The sequence below is a fragment of the Pleurodeles waltl genome, chromosome 6, assembly GCF_031143425.1.
Source record: "Pleurodeles waltl isolate 20211129_DDA chromosome 6, aPleWal1.hap1.20221129, whole genome shotgun sequence".
Lineage (NCBI taxonomy): Eukaryota > Metazoa > Chordata > Amphibia > Caudata > Salamandridae > Pleurodeles > Pleurodeles waltl.
In genome coordinates, this window is record NC_090445.1 from 157,503,644 (window position 1) to 157,519,482 (window position 15,839).

The 15,839-nt window shown below is 44.0% G+C and overlaps 1 protein-coding gene across 5 annotated transcripts in view; it reads right to left on the bottom strand.

Annotated features, from left to right (window-relative positions):
* LOC138299444 (signal transducer and activator of transcription 5B) overlaps positions 1–15,839 on the bottom strand; it is a 994,326-nt gene that overhangs the window by 612,006 nt on the left and 366,481 nt on the right. The window lies entirely within an intron of this gene.

Consider the following 15,839-nt stretch of genomic DNA (forward strand, 5'->3'; position numbering starts at 1 on the left):
ATAAACGCAGTCATACCCGGTCAAAAATGTACATTCTATACAGAGAAAAACATTTGAAGACACTTTTCGAGGCATAGAAGATAGAGTTCTGTAAAATAATTTTTAAATGTGTAACCAAAAAGTCAAACATATTATGCTTTCCGAGCATATTTTGAAGATAATTAGAAGCCTGTCATTACTAATCTCATTGGATGCCAAGTATTACTAGTTGAGTCTCAATTCCCCAAGAGTTAAGGTGCTGAGAAGCAAAAGTTTACTTTAGGGAGTGAGGATAAAGTAAATAAGATAAAGTAAAAACACCTAATGAAGAACACGTTACTTACCTTTGGCAACGCTCTTTCTTGTGGATACTCCATGTAACTGCAATTTCCTCACCTTGTCAGTCCCCAAGGAGCCAGAGTGAATTGGGGCATTTTTCTCAGAATTGCTCCCTTGGCACCAAGTGGCATTGTGTGGCTATGCATCAATTTTCTCCCACCACAGAAGTGACGCCAGAGCCCAATATAGGTGCCACAGTCGTTTTTTTCTTCACTCTGTTGTGCCGTTGGAGCCGCCCTCCTGTAGACAAAGCTAATTCCCTTGTGGAGGGGACAGGAGGCAGGTCAACCCAGTGTCGAGGGAGGTGTCTAAACCAATGGCATCTTCAAGGTGCATGAAAAGATCTTCCTCATCATAATAGTGGGATGCTTCATCTCCATCATAAAGGTGACTGCGCTCAGAACCAGAAGCAAAAGGAGTGTTCAGTTTTCTGGGCAAAGGCAGAGTCCCATTGAGTACCACTGCAGACAGAGTCAGGTTGATATGGTGGTGCCCAAAATTGTAGAGGGCCTTTCTGATGGTGTTTGGCGACACAGAGCTTCGCTTTGCAGTTTTGGGCTGCCTTGGTATTCATTGTGGCCCAGTCCTTGCATGCAAGACTCAGGGCACCAGAGACAGACTTGGTGAGGATTTGTCACATACATCTGTTTGTGACAGTTTTTACAAGGCTAAAACCCTGTACTCTTCAGAGGAGACATGGTTCCTTGTACATCATATAGAGAACTTTGTGCAGAACACTAGCCAATAGACACTATTACCCCCAGCAGCAAGGACAAATATGTCCAAAGTTTCAAGTATCCTGTTAAGTGCGCATAAAACAGTTGGCAAGAAGGATGGAGGGAGTAGGAACGAAGTCAACCAGTCAGTTGAAGGGGGGGCAGTTACACATCCACTGCCATCACAGTCCGTGTTTCAAAGGAGCAGCCACTGTTACTAAGACTTGTATTATTACTCACAGTAAGTTTCTCTGGATATAAAACTTCAGTGATGCATACATTATAAATCACTTTTGTGGTCAGTATTTTGGTGGTGTGGACAACAACGGGACTGGAGTCACAAATCAGATCCCCTAGTTCTCACTCTTAAGGCAATTACAGGTTTAGGATTCGGGTTAGGGTTGAACAATACTTTCAAACAACATCTCCCAAACCACAAGCCGTACAAAGATGATCCTAATGTTTCTAGAATTGGGTTGACAGCCTGACCAATGGACCGTACATTATTCCCAGGCAGAAGATCTTACAAGGCCAGGAGGTCTTAGAGGCTGTATTGGCTCACTAATAGACGCAAGTCCTTTGATTTTTACAAAGATTCACACCCACTAAGTTTGGGGCAGGACAGCTGGGCAGCAGGCCCTCAAAACACCTGGGCATTCTTGTCCTACAAATCCAGACTGGTCCTCTCCTTTCCTGGGCACAGCTGCAGGGCTCCTTTTACTCCTATAGTTCTTTCAAGCCCTAGGTACCTACAACAAATATGTCTTATCCTGGTCAGATGCCTTCTCTGAGCTGCAGACACCCTTCCTAAGCAAAGATAAAAATGGGATGTTACAGGACAATTTTAAGCACGTAATCCTATCTTCATAGTCACTACGGTCAGTCTAGTGCATGGCACGTCTTCCTCATTGCTCAATGGAGGGGACATGGGCAACATCAAACAGTTAAAGAGTTAAAGGCTAGAGAGACCTAGTGCTCTGCAGATCTGACATTTGTATAAATATGTGGCTATACTGATGCATATTCAGCCACAAAGATGAACTCAGGTGACTGGAGCGTTTCTGGTTAATCCTCCATTCTGTAGCGCTGCTCTGGCCCAGCAGGGTGTAAATGCGGTTTTCCCTACCCTTGCTCGACAGGCTAAAGAGGTTACAACAGGCGGGTGAAGGTAAGCTCGATTCTTGTGCTGTAAGCAGTGTCTTTCACAAAAAGTCACACTCATACAGCGTTTAGACACCTAAGCATATAACATACCAACACTAAATGCTTACACACTTTCCAGGTGATGTGAAAGATGCAACTTATGGGAAATTGCATGTTTTCCTAATAGGCACAGTAAACTCTTCTATGAGTACTCATAAAAAGTTTTTTTTTTTTTTTTTTTTAATTTGCCGATCCGCAATAGACTGGCCAAAAAAAGAACAAGCATTTGCAATGCAATAGGTCTCACATTTGCTCGAGTTAGAGCTATTAGCATTGTAAATTCCTAACTGGACTTTTCTTGCCACATAAATTGAAAAGTAAGAGTTGACATAGGTAAGCTGATTCAAAGCATCATGGCCGCTGAACATGAGCGCGAAGGAGACATAAAAAGAAAAAGAAGTTCGCTCACAGTCAAACGGATTGGCAATCGTGCAAATATCCATGTAAAAGGGGCACTCTACAAGGTTGGTAACAAAATCACCCCTACGAGGGCCAAACAAAGAATTTACCAATGATGATAAATTCATTTTTGAACGGCAAGCCCACGAACGATTATTGTACATTGAAAAAATCATCAGGATAGCTGGAATGATGGTTGCCTGCATGCATGCTCAGGCATGACAGCTATCTTATGTTTCTTCTGAAGTGTAATAAAAATCAACCCAAGATGGCCTCATTTCAAAGGTGGTGGATAGTGAATTTAGACGAAGTACGCATTGGAATGGTGTGCAAAATGAGAAGCAAGCGGCCCAGCAGCAGTATACATCTGTCAGGCACTCTAAGAAGTGAAGTAAAAATAAATGAATACAAATATATAAACTAAAGACCAATAGAAGGAAGGAAGCACAACAGAGAAGGCCATGCCTCCCATGGAGTGGTAAAACAAACCAGCATTGGCAAAGCAAGCAGATGTTGCATTGTATGAGTGCCCAGCTACTGGATTTACCAAAGCTTGTTTGGCAAGTACTGTGTGAGATCACATATATATTAAAATACTATAGTAAAAGCACACATTTTAAGCAATTCCAAAACTGTACACTGATTTCAGTATTAGTAGTTTACTTTTCAAATACTTTTCCACTTAGGAAAATTACAGTACAAAATAGTAGAGGTTTAAAGGACAATGCTTGCGAAGGCCCAATTTTCCACTTGACCTCGAACAGAAAGATAACCCAACCATTTAGTCCTCTGCATCAGTCAAGGTTGCAGCTCTATAGAACTCTGGGAGAAGAGACTTATGGGGTAATTTTGACCTCAGCGGTCTTTTTTAAAGACCGCTGAGGGACCGCCGTGCGGAAGACCGCCAGTGGTGGCGGTTAGCCGCTCGGCCTATTATGACCGTTGGCAGCTCTCCGTCCTTTTACAGACGGAGAGCCGCCAACAGCCATACTGGCGGGAGGCGGGGAAATGGAGTTTGCTCCACCTCCACGCCAACAGAACACCGCCCAGCGAATCACATCCTGTGATTCGCTGTGGCGGTGTTCTGTTGGCGGTGTGGTGTCGGCAGAGCTGCCCCCATTGCTCCCGTCCCCTCCTGGAGGATCGTCGGACCAGGCGAGTTGATCGTCCGTGAGGGGATGGGGGTGGGGGGAGGGGGGTGTTGTGTGGGTGCATGGTGGTGTGCGTGTGTATATGTGGAGGGGGTGTGTGAGTGCGTGTATGCTTGCGGGGGTGTTGTGTGTGTGTATAGGAATGAGTGCGTGTATGTCTGTGGGTATGTCTGTATGGATGTGTGCGTGTATGTTTGAATGTGGGTGTGCGTGTCTGACTGTGTGTGTGGATGTAGGCATGTATGTCGGCGTGTGTGCGTGTAAGTGTGTAGGTGGTGCCTGCGTGCGTGTCGTGTAGGTATGGGTGATGTGATGTTGGGGGTCGGGGTGGGGAGGGGTGCCCTGCCACCTTTGGGGGGTGGCAGGGGTGGTGGGGGGGAGACCCCTATTAGTGCCAGGGAAGGAATTCCCTGGCACTGATAGTGCTTACCGCCATGGATTTCATGGCAGTTCAAACCACTGGAAATCCACAGTGGTAAGCCCGGTCAAAATACCGCCGGTGGTATAGTGACTGCCGCCGGGCTGGAGACCCAGGTTTCCAGCCCGGCGGGCAGAACGGAGAACCGGCGGATGACCATGGCGGTAACCGCCATGGTCATAATTCCACAAAGTAAGATGGCCAGCCTGTTGGCGGTCTTACCGCCGGTCCTCCGCCTTCCGCCAGGGTCATAATGACCCCCTTATTATTTTCAGTCATGCCAACTACACCTTGTCTCAAAAGACCACTGCTGGCCAAATCCAGAGATTTTGTGCAATAGGTGGAATGCTGACAATAAAACAAAAATAACTATTCAAGTATATACGCTTCAGTCATGTCCTGCCAAAAATTGCTGGTTGCTGTGCTTTTACAGGAAAGCTGGGAGTGGAAGCATCACGAAAGAGAAAGTAATAACACATGCGCTCACATGAAGTGATGCAAACTAAACACTTAACTGAGACTTTTTGAAAGGAGTGAAATACACAATTCTGAACCACATTCATTTAACTTTTGTATGTCACAGATACCAGAGCCTGCCATCAGATTGTTTCACAGTAAATACAGAGATGGAGAACTATTTACAGTATAACACGATTTCACTAATAGTAAGCAAACATATGGAAATCAACATTAGCCCATTGGAATATATATCAATGGAGATAAATTACTAAGGACCCAACTATAGCATGCCTACAAGCCATCTGCGCAACGACTACACTCTTGGGACAGGACAAAATCGTAGTTTTGAAACTCCATGCAATTTGGTGTCAGATTAGACAAAAAACAATGTAAAAGAGATTAATCTTTCCATTAATTCAAGTGGCCCTTATACGATCCACTCTTGCAAGGGTCCGCCAACTGTACGAAAGGTCTAGGCCATTACATTATCCCTTCTGCCTTCGTCTATCTACAATTCCAAACGCCACTCTTTTCAAGGAGTCTGTTAACCAAGTTTCTGTTGGAGATGACATTTTTGTTCCAGAGTTCCCAAGGACATTTTGCTGGAGTAATTGTCTGATCCATACTGCTCACCCTTTCACTATAGAGGTGGCTAGTCAGCTCTCCCAGAAGTCCTTTTACAAAAAAAGGCAAACTGTCCCTCTCCCCATCGAGAGGGAGTCTATCGCCAAAAGTCCTTCTCCAATAAGCCAACTGCACCAGACCACACAATTGCCCTCAATTCATAACAAAACAAAGATCTGCCTCTATGGCAAATGGCATTAACGCAGAGTCTCAGAACACACCACATGCAAACTAACACTTGACAACACTCCCATATGCGAAGACCACTGCTGGTACCTCATTTGGACCAACTTCACAAAGTCAGTCTACACAGAGTCAGCAAGTGGCAATCCACTACTACACGATATACAGAAAACACTTTACCTTTTCAATAGCACACAGCTAATTGTAACACACAAACTAGCACTGCTGATTTTTAAAGTAAAAAGACTGCAATACTGCTCCGCTACAAAACAAGCTAAAATGGAAAATTTAATTACATGGGTTTCTCTAAACCTCGCCATCCACTCCATAAGTGGCTCTCTAAAGTTGAGGTTTAGGGGTAAGCCTGTAGGCCACACAGGGCAATATGCTAGGTAGGCAACTAAAAAGGTGGAGTGGCTGGCAAAACACGTAACCATTCGCACACCACCTTCTTCACACCTTAAAGAACAATTTCATCAACCACTATATCCTCACTGATGCTCAATGTTCTTAAGAGACTTGTCATTTCCTCAGCAAAATGTAAAATTTTGGTTTGCTCGCTTCTCATGTAGTGTCTGAGCTCTGACAACTCACAGGTTCAAGAGACAACATCGTGTCTACACCCCCTGTCTACACTTCTGGAGCCACCAGCAGTTGGTTTTCGGAGAGGCGATAGAGCCAACAGGTGGTTGGTACACGCCACTCCCTGCTTCTACAGAAGAGGATCACGCGACACAGAGCTACGCGAGAACTGGGGACTAAACAAGCAGCAGCATCTGACAGGCCTGACCTATCACCAGTTCGTGCACCACCACTCCAACAGACAAGGTGGTCGCCGGGACACCCTTACCGCTTCAGGACATCCTCCAGCAGAGAGAGGGAAGAGACTGTCTTTGCAGGTATGGTTAGGACTAAATTCACGATTCAATAACCCTGTCGATCTCTTGCAAAACTCAAATAAAACAATGTATGCACAATGATAAAAACAAGAGGGCAAACAACTAGGTTGCAGAAAAGGGGTGAGCGAGGCGCAAACTTTTTATAACGGCAGCAGCCTGCGGCTAAGGCGCGTGCTGGACTGTGCTGTTTTCCTGTGGAAAAGTATAAAGGAAGGTTACTAGCCGAACGTACCACAAGAATGATGTGGGGTATTACTGTGTAGGACTGCAAAATGAGATCCATAGCTGTGCCCTTCCTGCCCCAAAGGGGTGTGTTTTTTTGTTACATTTTAACCAGACCGTTCAGCGTAATCAGATGGGCCGGGTGTTGTTCCTAGTACTGCAATGGATAATTCCACTCTTTGACCCGATCCTCGTTATATCAGACGGCCAACACCCCATTTCAAAACTGCCATTCTGATGGCGTTGGGTATTTTTGGACTGGCAACCGTTATCACACAAGGCTCGCTCTTCTGTTGGCAGGGAAGGATCACGTACCAATGGTGCTTCAGCTATAAGTGCTAACTTGAAAAATTGAAAATAAAAAGAAACAGTTGACAAAAGTGAGGCGATACAAAGCGCCATGGCTCGCATGAGTGCAAAGGAGGGACACAAAAAGAAAAAGAAGTTTGCTTGCAGTGAAACATATCGGCAATCGTGCAACTATCCATGTAACGGGGGCAGTCTGCAAGGCGGTAACAAAACCACCCCAAAGAGGGACAAACTTAAAGCATTTACCAACGAAGATAAAGGATCTTTGAAAGGTAAGCCCACAAACGACTGAACCGGATGGGCATGGGGTGGACGTGGTTAAAAGCCCACAATACTTACAACAGGTTAAAGCGTTTGCGATCACGACCTACAACCGGTGCACAGGTGTTTCTATGAAGCGCTAGTGGGGGTGAGCAACACGGAGGACGCAGGCTGGGTGAGGTAGCAATGTGGGGGGATGGGAAGCAGGAGCAACAGGCTACAGAAAAGAAGGGCACGGATGGGGAAAGAAACATACTGGGCAAGGGAGCAGAAGCAACAAGATAAAGAGAAGGAGGGCACTGTTAGGAGAAGCAATGTGCAGGACGGGGGTTAGGGAACCGAAGCCACAGATGAAAGTACTATGTTGTTGGGAGGTGAAACAACTGAGAGGGTGGGGTCATCGAAGCAAACTGGAGGGCAGGAGTGGGGATTAGAAGCAATAGGCGACAGAGAAAGAGGCCAGAAGTGGGAGGAAGCAGCACAGGGGACCGAGTGGATAGAAGCAACACAGAGGCGATAGTTGGGAGCGCCAGCAATGAACAAAAGAGCAGGGTATAGATGGTGGGGAAGAAGCATACAGGCACGAAAGCAAGGGAGGGAGAACACAAGTGTGATCACAATAATGAGGGGGTTGGGTGAATCACAGGGGTGACGGTGAATAACACAGAGTGCTGGGGGAGAGAACTATATGAGGGAGATAGCCGGAAAACACATGCAGTCTTGCTTAGCCAACAAAAAAAGGAGGGCTTGAGAGACAAACGGGGAGAACATAGAAGCAAGAAATGGCAAAGAGGCTATACTCAAGGCGGGAATAAGAGGCAGACAAATGAGAATGACAGGAAAGCCAGCCAATGGTAAGCAATGGTTGGGCTCCAAGGCCCTGGATGTTCTTAGGGAGGTCATACAATCACATGGCTAGACCGATAATTTCATCTTATTGATTGTCTCCCCTGGATCTTACTACTACCCCAAATACTGAAAAGGCAAAACTACGTTCAACTTCAGAAGAAGCAAACATTACTGAGTTAGGCATTATTCGTGTGACCATTTCCCGACGCCTATCACAGCCTCCTTCAGCCTCTTCCTTTCACAGGTGTACGAAGGACACAAGAAGATGATAACTGACAAGTGTAATACCATCAATCACATTTTTTATTGGAAAAGTACCGCTATGTTGACTACACTCAGAAGGCAATTGCTACTGCTCCAATCCCCTAACTCATTTTACGTAGTGGATCTCCATCCCAATACGTACATAACAGAGGGCATGTCTCAATAGCTATGAAATCTGTCCGGATCCTAAGAGGACATAAAATTCTCCAAACCTCGACTGTAGCAATCATATCAATTACTGGTTCATTGTACACCTGTCCTCTGAAAGATAACTGGGAAACCAATTCCAATTTAATTGCAAAATCAATAGCTACACTACTGAGGGTACAGGCCACACAGAAGCACCAAGATGGTGAATATCCAGCTCCCAGATTACACGCTCTTCTTTTACAGGAAAGAAACGATAAATGAAAAACTAATCTCTTCAGGGATCGCTTTATTAGCCATTACAAAAGGACCTTTCCATCTGCTTTTGTTCCAGGGTCAAACTGTGTAGAAAATTGTCTTTGCATCTCAGCCTCTACACATGATTTTCAATAACATAGGCGGCATTCTATAGATAAACTAACACATATGGCACTCCGTAGTAAACATACTATTTGGAGTGACGAGAGCTCAAAACCTAATGTGCACTTTTTGAAGGCTACATTTAACCTAGCTTCTAACACATTATATTAGTATTCATCATTTCACCTCCCAATTCGAAGACACAGCTTCAAGGCCTATAGGAGGTAGTTAATCTTTACTTTTTTATTTTTATTTTATTTTTTAAATAGTCACATGTGTTAGTGCAGCATCGTATTGTACTTTCATATTTCTATGGAACTTTCATACCAATTGCCAGGGCCCAAGAGCGCCTTCAGGTTTGTGAAGTTTGCAGGTCTTCCATTTCTAATACATGGATGAGAGAAAGGTGTTATTTGGAGTATCATCTACTAGTGTTGTGTCTTGATGTCATGCATGAGGCTCCAATAGTGTGCCCCAGACTTGGCGAGGTAGCATGTAGGAGTAGCTTACGCAAAGCAAATGAGCGAGTACCAGGGTGCTCTTTTTGGGAAGTGCCGGGTCCCTATTGCTTTTCTGGATTTTAGATGGTTGCTAATGGTTTTTATTCACTTTGGAAGCTTACTCCACAGCTTGCATGTCCCTAATGACAAGGAGCATCAACCAATGTTTGGTTCTTGAAAAGTGGCAATAATAAGAAGCAGAGTATATCTTAAATATTTGATGGTATGGCCTGAGTTCTGATGGTAGGAAGTTTGGCCCTATCTCCTGGTCCACCAAGTGGGCAAGGTAGAAAGACATGAAAGACATTCTTCTCGCAACTGGGAACCAGTGTGAACTTTGACAGCTAGGACTCCGAGGTATTTTATGCTCAGTTGTAGGACTTGTTTGCTTGCAGGATTCTGGACTCTTATAGTTTAGGATCATATTTTAGAATTTTTATGCAGTCCAATTTACAGCACTTTGGCATGATACACATGGCTAGTGATATCTGTATCCTGCCAAAAGGTTGAAGTAGGAGAACATAAGCCATAGTATTCTCCTTGTGAAAATGAATCTCTAATCACTTCAATGATTTAGGTGTGAAACATGCGGCTGAAAACTATTGTTAACGGTGAGATTTGTCAGCCCAGTCAACGTGATTTACAGTTATTCTAACTCCAGATGCCACTAGGATACGGGGGTCATGATTTTACCATGATTTGCAAGTGAGCACATTGGTTATGTAAACGTTGGATTTGAGGTGCTTCTCTAGCTCGACCTACAAACTGTGAACAGGCGTTTCTTTGAAGCGCTGGAGGGGGTGAGCAAAATGGAGGATGCAGCAGTTGTTCCTAAACTTTAGGCTTTAGAAATGTTTTGACGGAAAGCATGTGCATTTGCAGAAAAGAGAGTGCAGTAGTTTGAGTGCTCTAAAGATTAATTTTGCAACCTTTTTTGTGACAGGTCCCAGCTCTTGGTTTCCTAAGTTCTTTGTTACAATCTGTTCTGGTTACTTACTTTAAGGCTAGATCCAAGTTTTTAAGCACAAACATTCTTTGTTGGGGACTGATTCTAGGTACACCTGGAGTTTCCTTTCCATAGTAAATTGACTGTCTGGTTACTTAATACAGTACAGCCTGTTTTAGATTACAACTTCTGGTTTAGAGATCTTTGTTTTGGGTTTGGTCTCTTTATGCCAATTAACAAAAGATTCAGGAGGTTGGGATCTGCTACATGACCACTCACTGAACCTGCTCTTCATTACAAAAACCTAGCTGAACCCTACATCAGCCCCCATCATCGCCACAGCAGTGACCCCCACAAATCCCAATACAAGATTGGAAGACAAGAAAGGACAGGACAGGCAGATCTGGAGACAAAATCTATATCATCTTCAAAGAATCCATCCAATGCCCCACCACCTCGAAAAGCACCACCAGCAACATGGAACACTTGACCTTCAAACTCCTCATCACCACCAACTACACCCTGAGCAGCACCTTCGTCTATCATCCTCCCAGACCACACGCCAACTTCAGCGGCACTTATATGGAAATATTCACCCACCCTGATCCTCAACGAAATCACCTTCAGCCTCCAAGGTGAATTCAACTACCACCTGGAGGGCCTCACCAATCCCAACACAACCAAACTCCCCAATGACCTATCCAACCTCCGACTTACGCAGCAAGTGGAAGGCCCCACACATGCCATAGGACACCTACTGGACCCCGTCATCGCCAGTAAGATCAAAGTAGGCAAGTCCACACTATCACTTGGTCTGAACACACCTTGACCAACTTCAGCATACTCATCCCACACAACTGCAGAAACACCATCACCAAACTTTCACAACAGGATTGGAACAAGATCTCAGGCATATCCTGGTTTTCCGAACTCCTACACCACCCATCCCGACACAACAACCTCCTCAAATCCATTACAAATGCCTTGATCACCTCCTGTGCAGATACCCTGACCCCTCTCAGACAACATAGCCACAAGAACCAGATAGCCGGAAGGAGCACCTACAAAACCTCCTTCAGAAGCTATCATGAGTAAATCAGAGCCACCAAACGCTCACCACTCATAGACCGCATTGAAAGCAACCAAGGAAATCATTACCATAGTGAAAGGGTTCACCTCTTTGGAAGCAAGCTCTACCAGCGTAATCCCCTCTCAGGACCTCTACACTCAGCTGTCCCACTTCTTCAGCACCAAGATCACCAGCATCTCTGAAAACGTTGAAAACCAACCAGACATTCAAACTCGCAGCTCTTCTACCTATCTCTACCAACACCCAGACAAACCCCCCTTACTACCTGGCCGACCATCACTACTCAAGAAACTGCAACAACCGTGCAGTCCATGCACTCCAAAGCACCCTTACACCCCAGCCCTGACCACAGCTTCTTTAAATGAGTGAACCCCATGACCACAGCCTTCAACCGATCCTGAATGACTCAATCATCACAGCCACCTACCTGGATGCCTTGAACCATGCCACAGTACCTTCCTCCACCCCTCAAGAAACCCTCAGAAGACCTGAAGATGCAAGGCAGCTACCGGCCTATCTCCCTGCTATCCTACCCACCAACAGTCACGAAAAAGCTGATAAATGTCTAACTACCAAACTCACTGACATCTACCTCCTTGACACCACTCAACCCAGATTCAGGCCCAACCACAGTATAGAAACCACCATCATCACCACCACGGATGACATGTGGATGTTCATTGATAAAGGTGACACTGTGGCCCTCATCTTATGGGACCTTTCTGCAGTATTCAACCCAATCTCCCACCCCAACAATATGCAGCGACTGCATGAAGCAGACACCCAAGGTCCTGCACTTCACTGGTTTTGCTCCTTCCTGACAGGCCCCAACCTGTCAGTCAGCCTGGCCCCCTTAACTTGGAAAGCAGTCAACCTCATCTGCGGAGTTCCAATTTAGTTTAGTTGTTAAAAAGGGACATGAATTAGTTCATTAATAATTACAATATTGGCCAACAGCCACTACAATACAGTTAATTTTCTCTTGAACCACAGTAATGAATATTAATGAATACATTTTGTCTGCCACAGATCATGGCTAAGACTGCGTTTCAGTTCTGCTTTCTCTGTTCTTCATTTTAACATGGCTGATCTCATCTGCATTTGTCCTTCAGTATAAAAGGAACACCTCTTCTTTCAAACCACAGGGAAACCAGTAAATAATGTTCCTTTTCTGTCCCAATTTTTATTATAGTGACTTTTGATCTGCCCCAAGGTTTTCCTACTTTCAAGTCAACATCTATTGAAAACATGTCACAATGATCCTCAACATCCAGTGGTGAATATCACCCATATGCTTACAACACCCAGATTCATATAAGGAGTTCAAGACCTTGGCCCCACTAATGACTGCCTCTTGCTTGTGCATAACACTAGGTGATGCAAAAGAATCCACCCTGAATGGAGTAAAGCTTCTAACCTCTGGAAACGCAAGAGTACATTTGTGTGACTGGTCCAACATCACCCTCACCCGGTCGCTCCCCACTGCTGCTTTCCTACAACATTATCACAAATATTAAACTCCTCTTCATATCAGAACTTTTTCTTCAGTACACAAATCAACAGCCCCATCAACAATATGCTGTCTCATCGCTGTCACCTCATGGGAGTTTGCCTTGGCTGCCTAAACATCATCATATCGCTCCTATATTAGTCAGGGCCCCTTTTCACTATTATAATGTTGCACACTGACTTTCATTGACAAAAAGAATGTATACACTTCAATTAGCTAAAAATTACACTGCACAACGTGGCTTAAAAATATATGTTATTAGTAAGCGGACAATGCATTCCCTTGTGTTACGAGGTTTGCCATGCACTACCTTCTTTATAAGTTATTTGTGTGCAAAAGGGTATCACCATCTGATCATAGGTGTAGGAACAAATAATTGCATGCACTGCTACTTCACCTTGAGACTCTAGGTCTCAAGCCGAGACTCTGCATTTATTTCCAACTTCAAACTGATGCTGAAAATGATATCCAACTTTCAATAAACACTGTTCAGCAGTAGTCATGAATTAATGACATTTGTTGTTCATCATAGTCATGCATCCTCATGCATGTATTTCCATCATTCATGTTCATCCAATTTATACAGGCGAATGTTCACAAATCCTGATGCATTTCAGGCCGCAGTCCTTCCTTAGGGGATAACTTATCCTACAATTGTAAACAATGACTATGTAAAAAATGGCGTCCAGTGGACCGAAACGAAAATTAATAAAAGTGCCCTTGTGCAATACGAAACTTATATACAAGAATCACTTGTGAAAGGCGATGGGAAAAAACTGTGTTGTGCAGCATGCCAAACGAGTACTTCTAAAGTCTTTCACAACTCCCACAAGTGCCTAATTCGATCTATTACCTGACTAAACAGTAATTAAAAGTAGCTCTGTCACTGGGTATTTCCAGAGAAGTAACCATGGTCTGACCCATCCGTGCATGTTGCTAACACGCTTGGTTAAACTCATGCCAGATTAAACACCCTATATATACAGGGAGTGCAGAATTATTAGGCAAATGAGTATTTTGACCACATCATCCTCTTTATGCATGTTGTCTGCACCAAGCTGTATAGGCTCGAAAGCCTACTACCAATTAAGCATATTAGGTGATGTGCATCTCTGTAATGAGAAGGGGTGTGGTCTAATGACATCAACACCCTATATCAGGTGTGCATAATTATTAGGCAACTTCCTTTCCTTTGGCAAAATGGGTCAAAAGAAGGACTTGACAGGCTCAGAAAAGTCAAAAATAGTGAGATATCTTGCAGCGGGATGCAGCACTCTTAAAATTGCAAAGCTTCTGAAGCGTGATCATCGAACAATCAAGCGTTTCATTCAAAATAGTCAACAGGGTCGCAAGAAGCGTGTGGAAAAACCAAGGCGCAAAATAACTGCCCATGAACTGAGAAAAGTCAAGCGTGCAGCTGCCACGATGCCACTTGCCACCAGTTTGGCCATATTTCAGAGCTGCAACATCACTGGAGTGCCCAAAAGCACAAGGTGTGTAATACTCAGAGACATGGCCAAGGTAAGAAAGGCTGAAAGACGACCACCACTGAACAAGACACACAAGCTGAAACGTCAAGACTGGGCCAAGAAATATCTCAAGACTGATTTTTCTATGGTTTTATGGACTGATGAAATGAGAGTGAGTCTTGATGGGCCAGATGGATGGGCCCGTGGCTGGATTGGTAAAGGGCAGAGAGCTCCAGTCCGACTCAGACGCCAGCAAGGTGGAGGTGGAGTACTGGTGTGGGCTGGTATCATCAAAGATGAGCTTGTGGGGCCTTTTCGGGTTGAGGATGGAGTCAAGCTCAACTCCCAGTCCTACTGCCAGTTCCTGGAAGACACCTTCTTCAAGCAGTGGTACAGGAAGAAGTCTGCATCCTTCAAGAAAAACATGATTTCCATGCAGGACAATGCTCCATCACACGCGTCCAAGTACTCCACAGCGTGGCTGGCAAGAAAGGGTATAAAAGAAGGAAATCTAATGACATGGCCTCCTTGTTCACCTGATCTGAACCCCATTGAGAACCTGTGGTCCATCATCAAATGTGAGATTTACAAGGAGGGAAAACAGTACACCTCTCTGAACAGTATCTGGGAGGCTGTGGTTGCTGCTGCACGCAATGTTGATGGTGAACAGATCAAAACACTGACAGAATCCATGGATGGCAGGCTTTTGAGTGTCCTTGCAAAGAAAGGTGGCTATATTGGTCACTGATTTTTTTTTGTTTTGTTTTTGAATGTCAGAAATGTATATTTGTGAATGTTGAGATGTTATATTGGTTTCACTGGTAATAATAAATAATTGAAATGGGTATATATTTTTTTTTGTTGAGTTGCCTAATAATTATGCACAGTAATAGTCACCTGCACACACAGATATCCCCCTAACATAGCTAAAACTAAAAACAAACTAAAAACTACTTCCAAAAATATTCAGCTTTGATATTAATGAGTTTTTTGGGTTCATTGAGAACATGGTTGTTGTTCAATAATAAAATTAATCCTCAAAAATACAACTTGCCTAATAATTCTGCACTCCCTGTATAAATCCTCTCCATCTATTAGTAGACGTGTTTTTTCGTTAATAACATGCATCAGTGCTCAATTATATCTTAAATGTGCATCTCAAAGTTAATTCCTCTGTGCACTCACCACAATGGTTCACTATATAATGGAAATTAGTGACACTGTATTCCCAGAGGCGCCTCAAACAGCCACCATGCTATTGCTGATTAGTTACAATGAAAGCCAAAACAAAAAACGGAATATTGTTGCTACACATACGTGAAACTAAAGGCGCGCCATGTTGGAGTGGAAGGTATTATATATTAATGAACCCAAGCCAAGCTGACAAACGAAAGCAATGTGTAAAGAAAATTACAATAACAAAATCAAACCTTCTTTTCAGCGGCTATTGATATTCTATGCTGTAAATGTCACCAATAATATGCAATCCATATAACAAAGTATAAATATTATGTACACACATCCTAACCCCCATCTAATTCA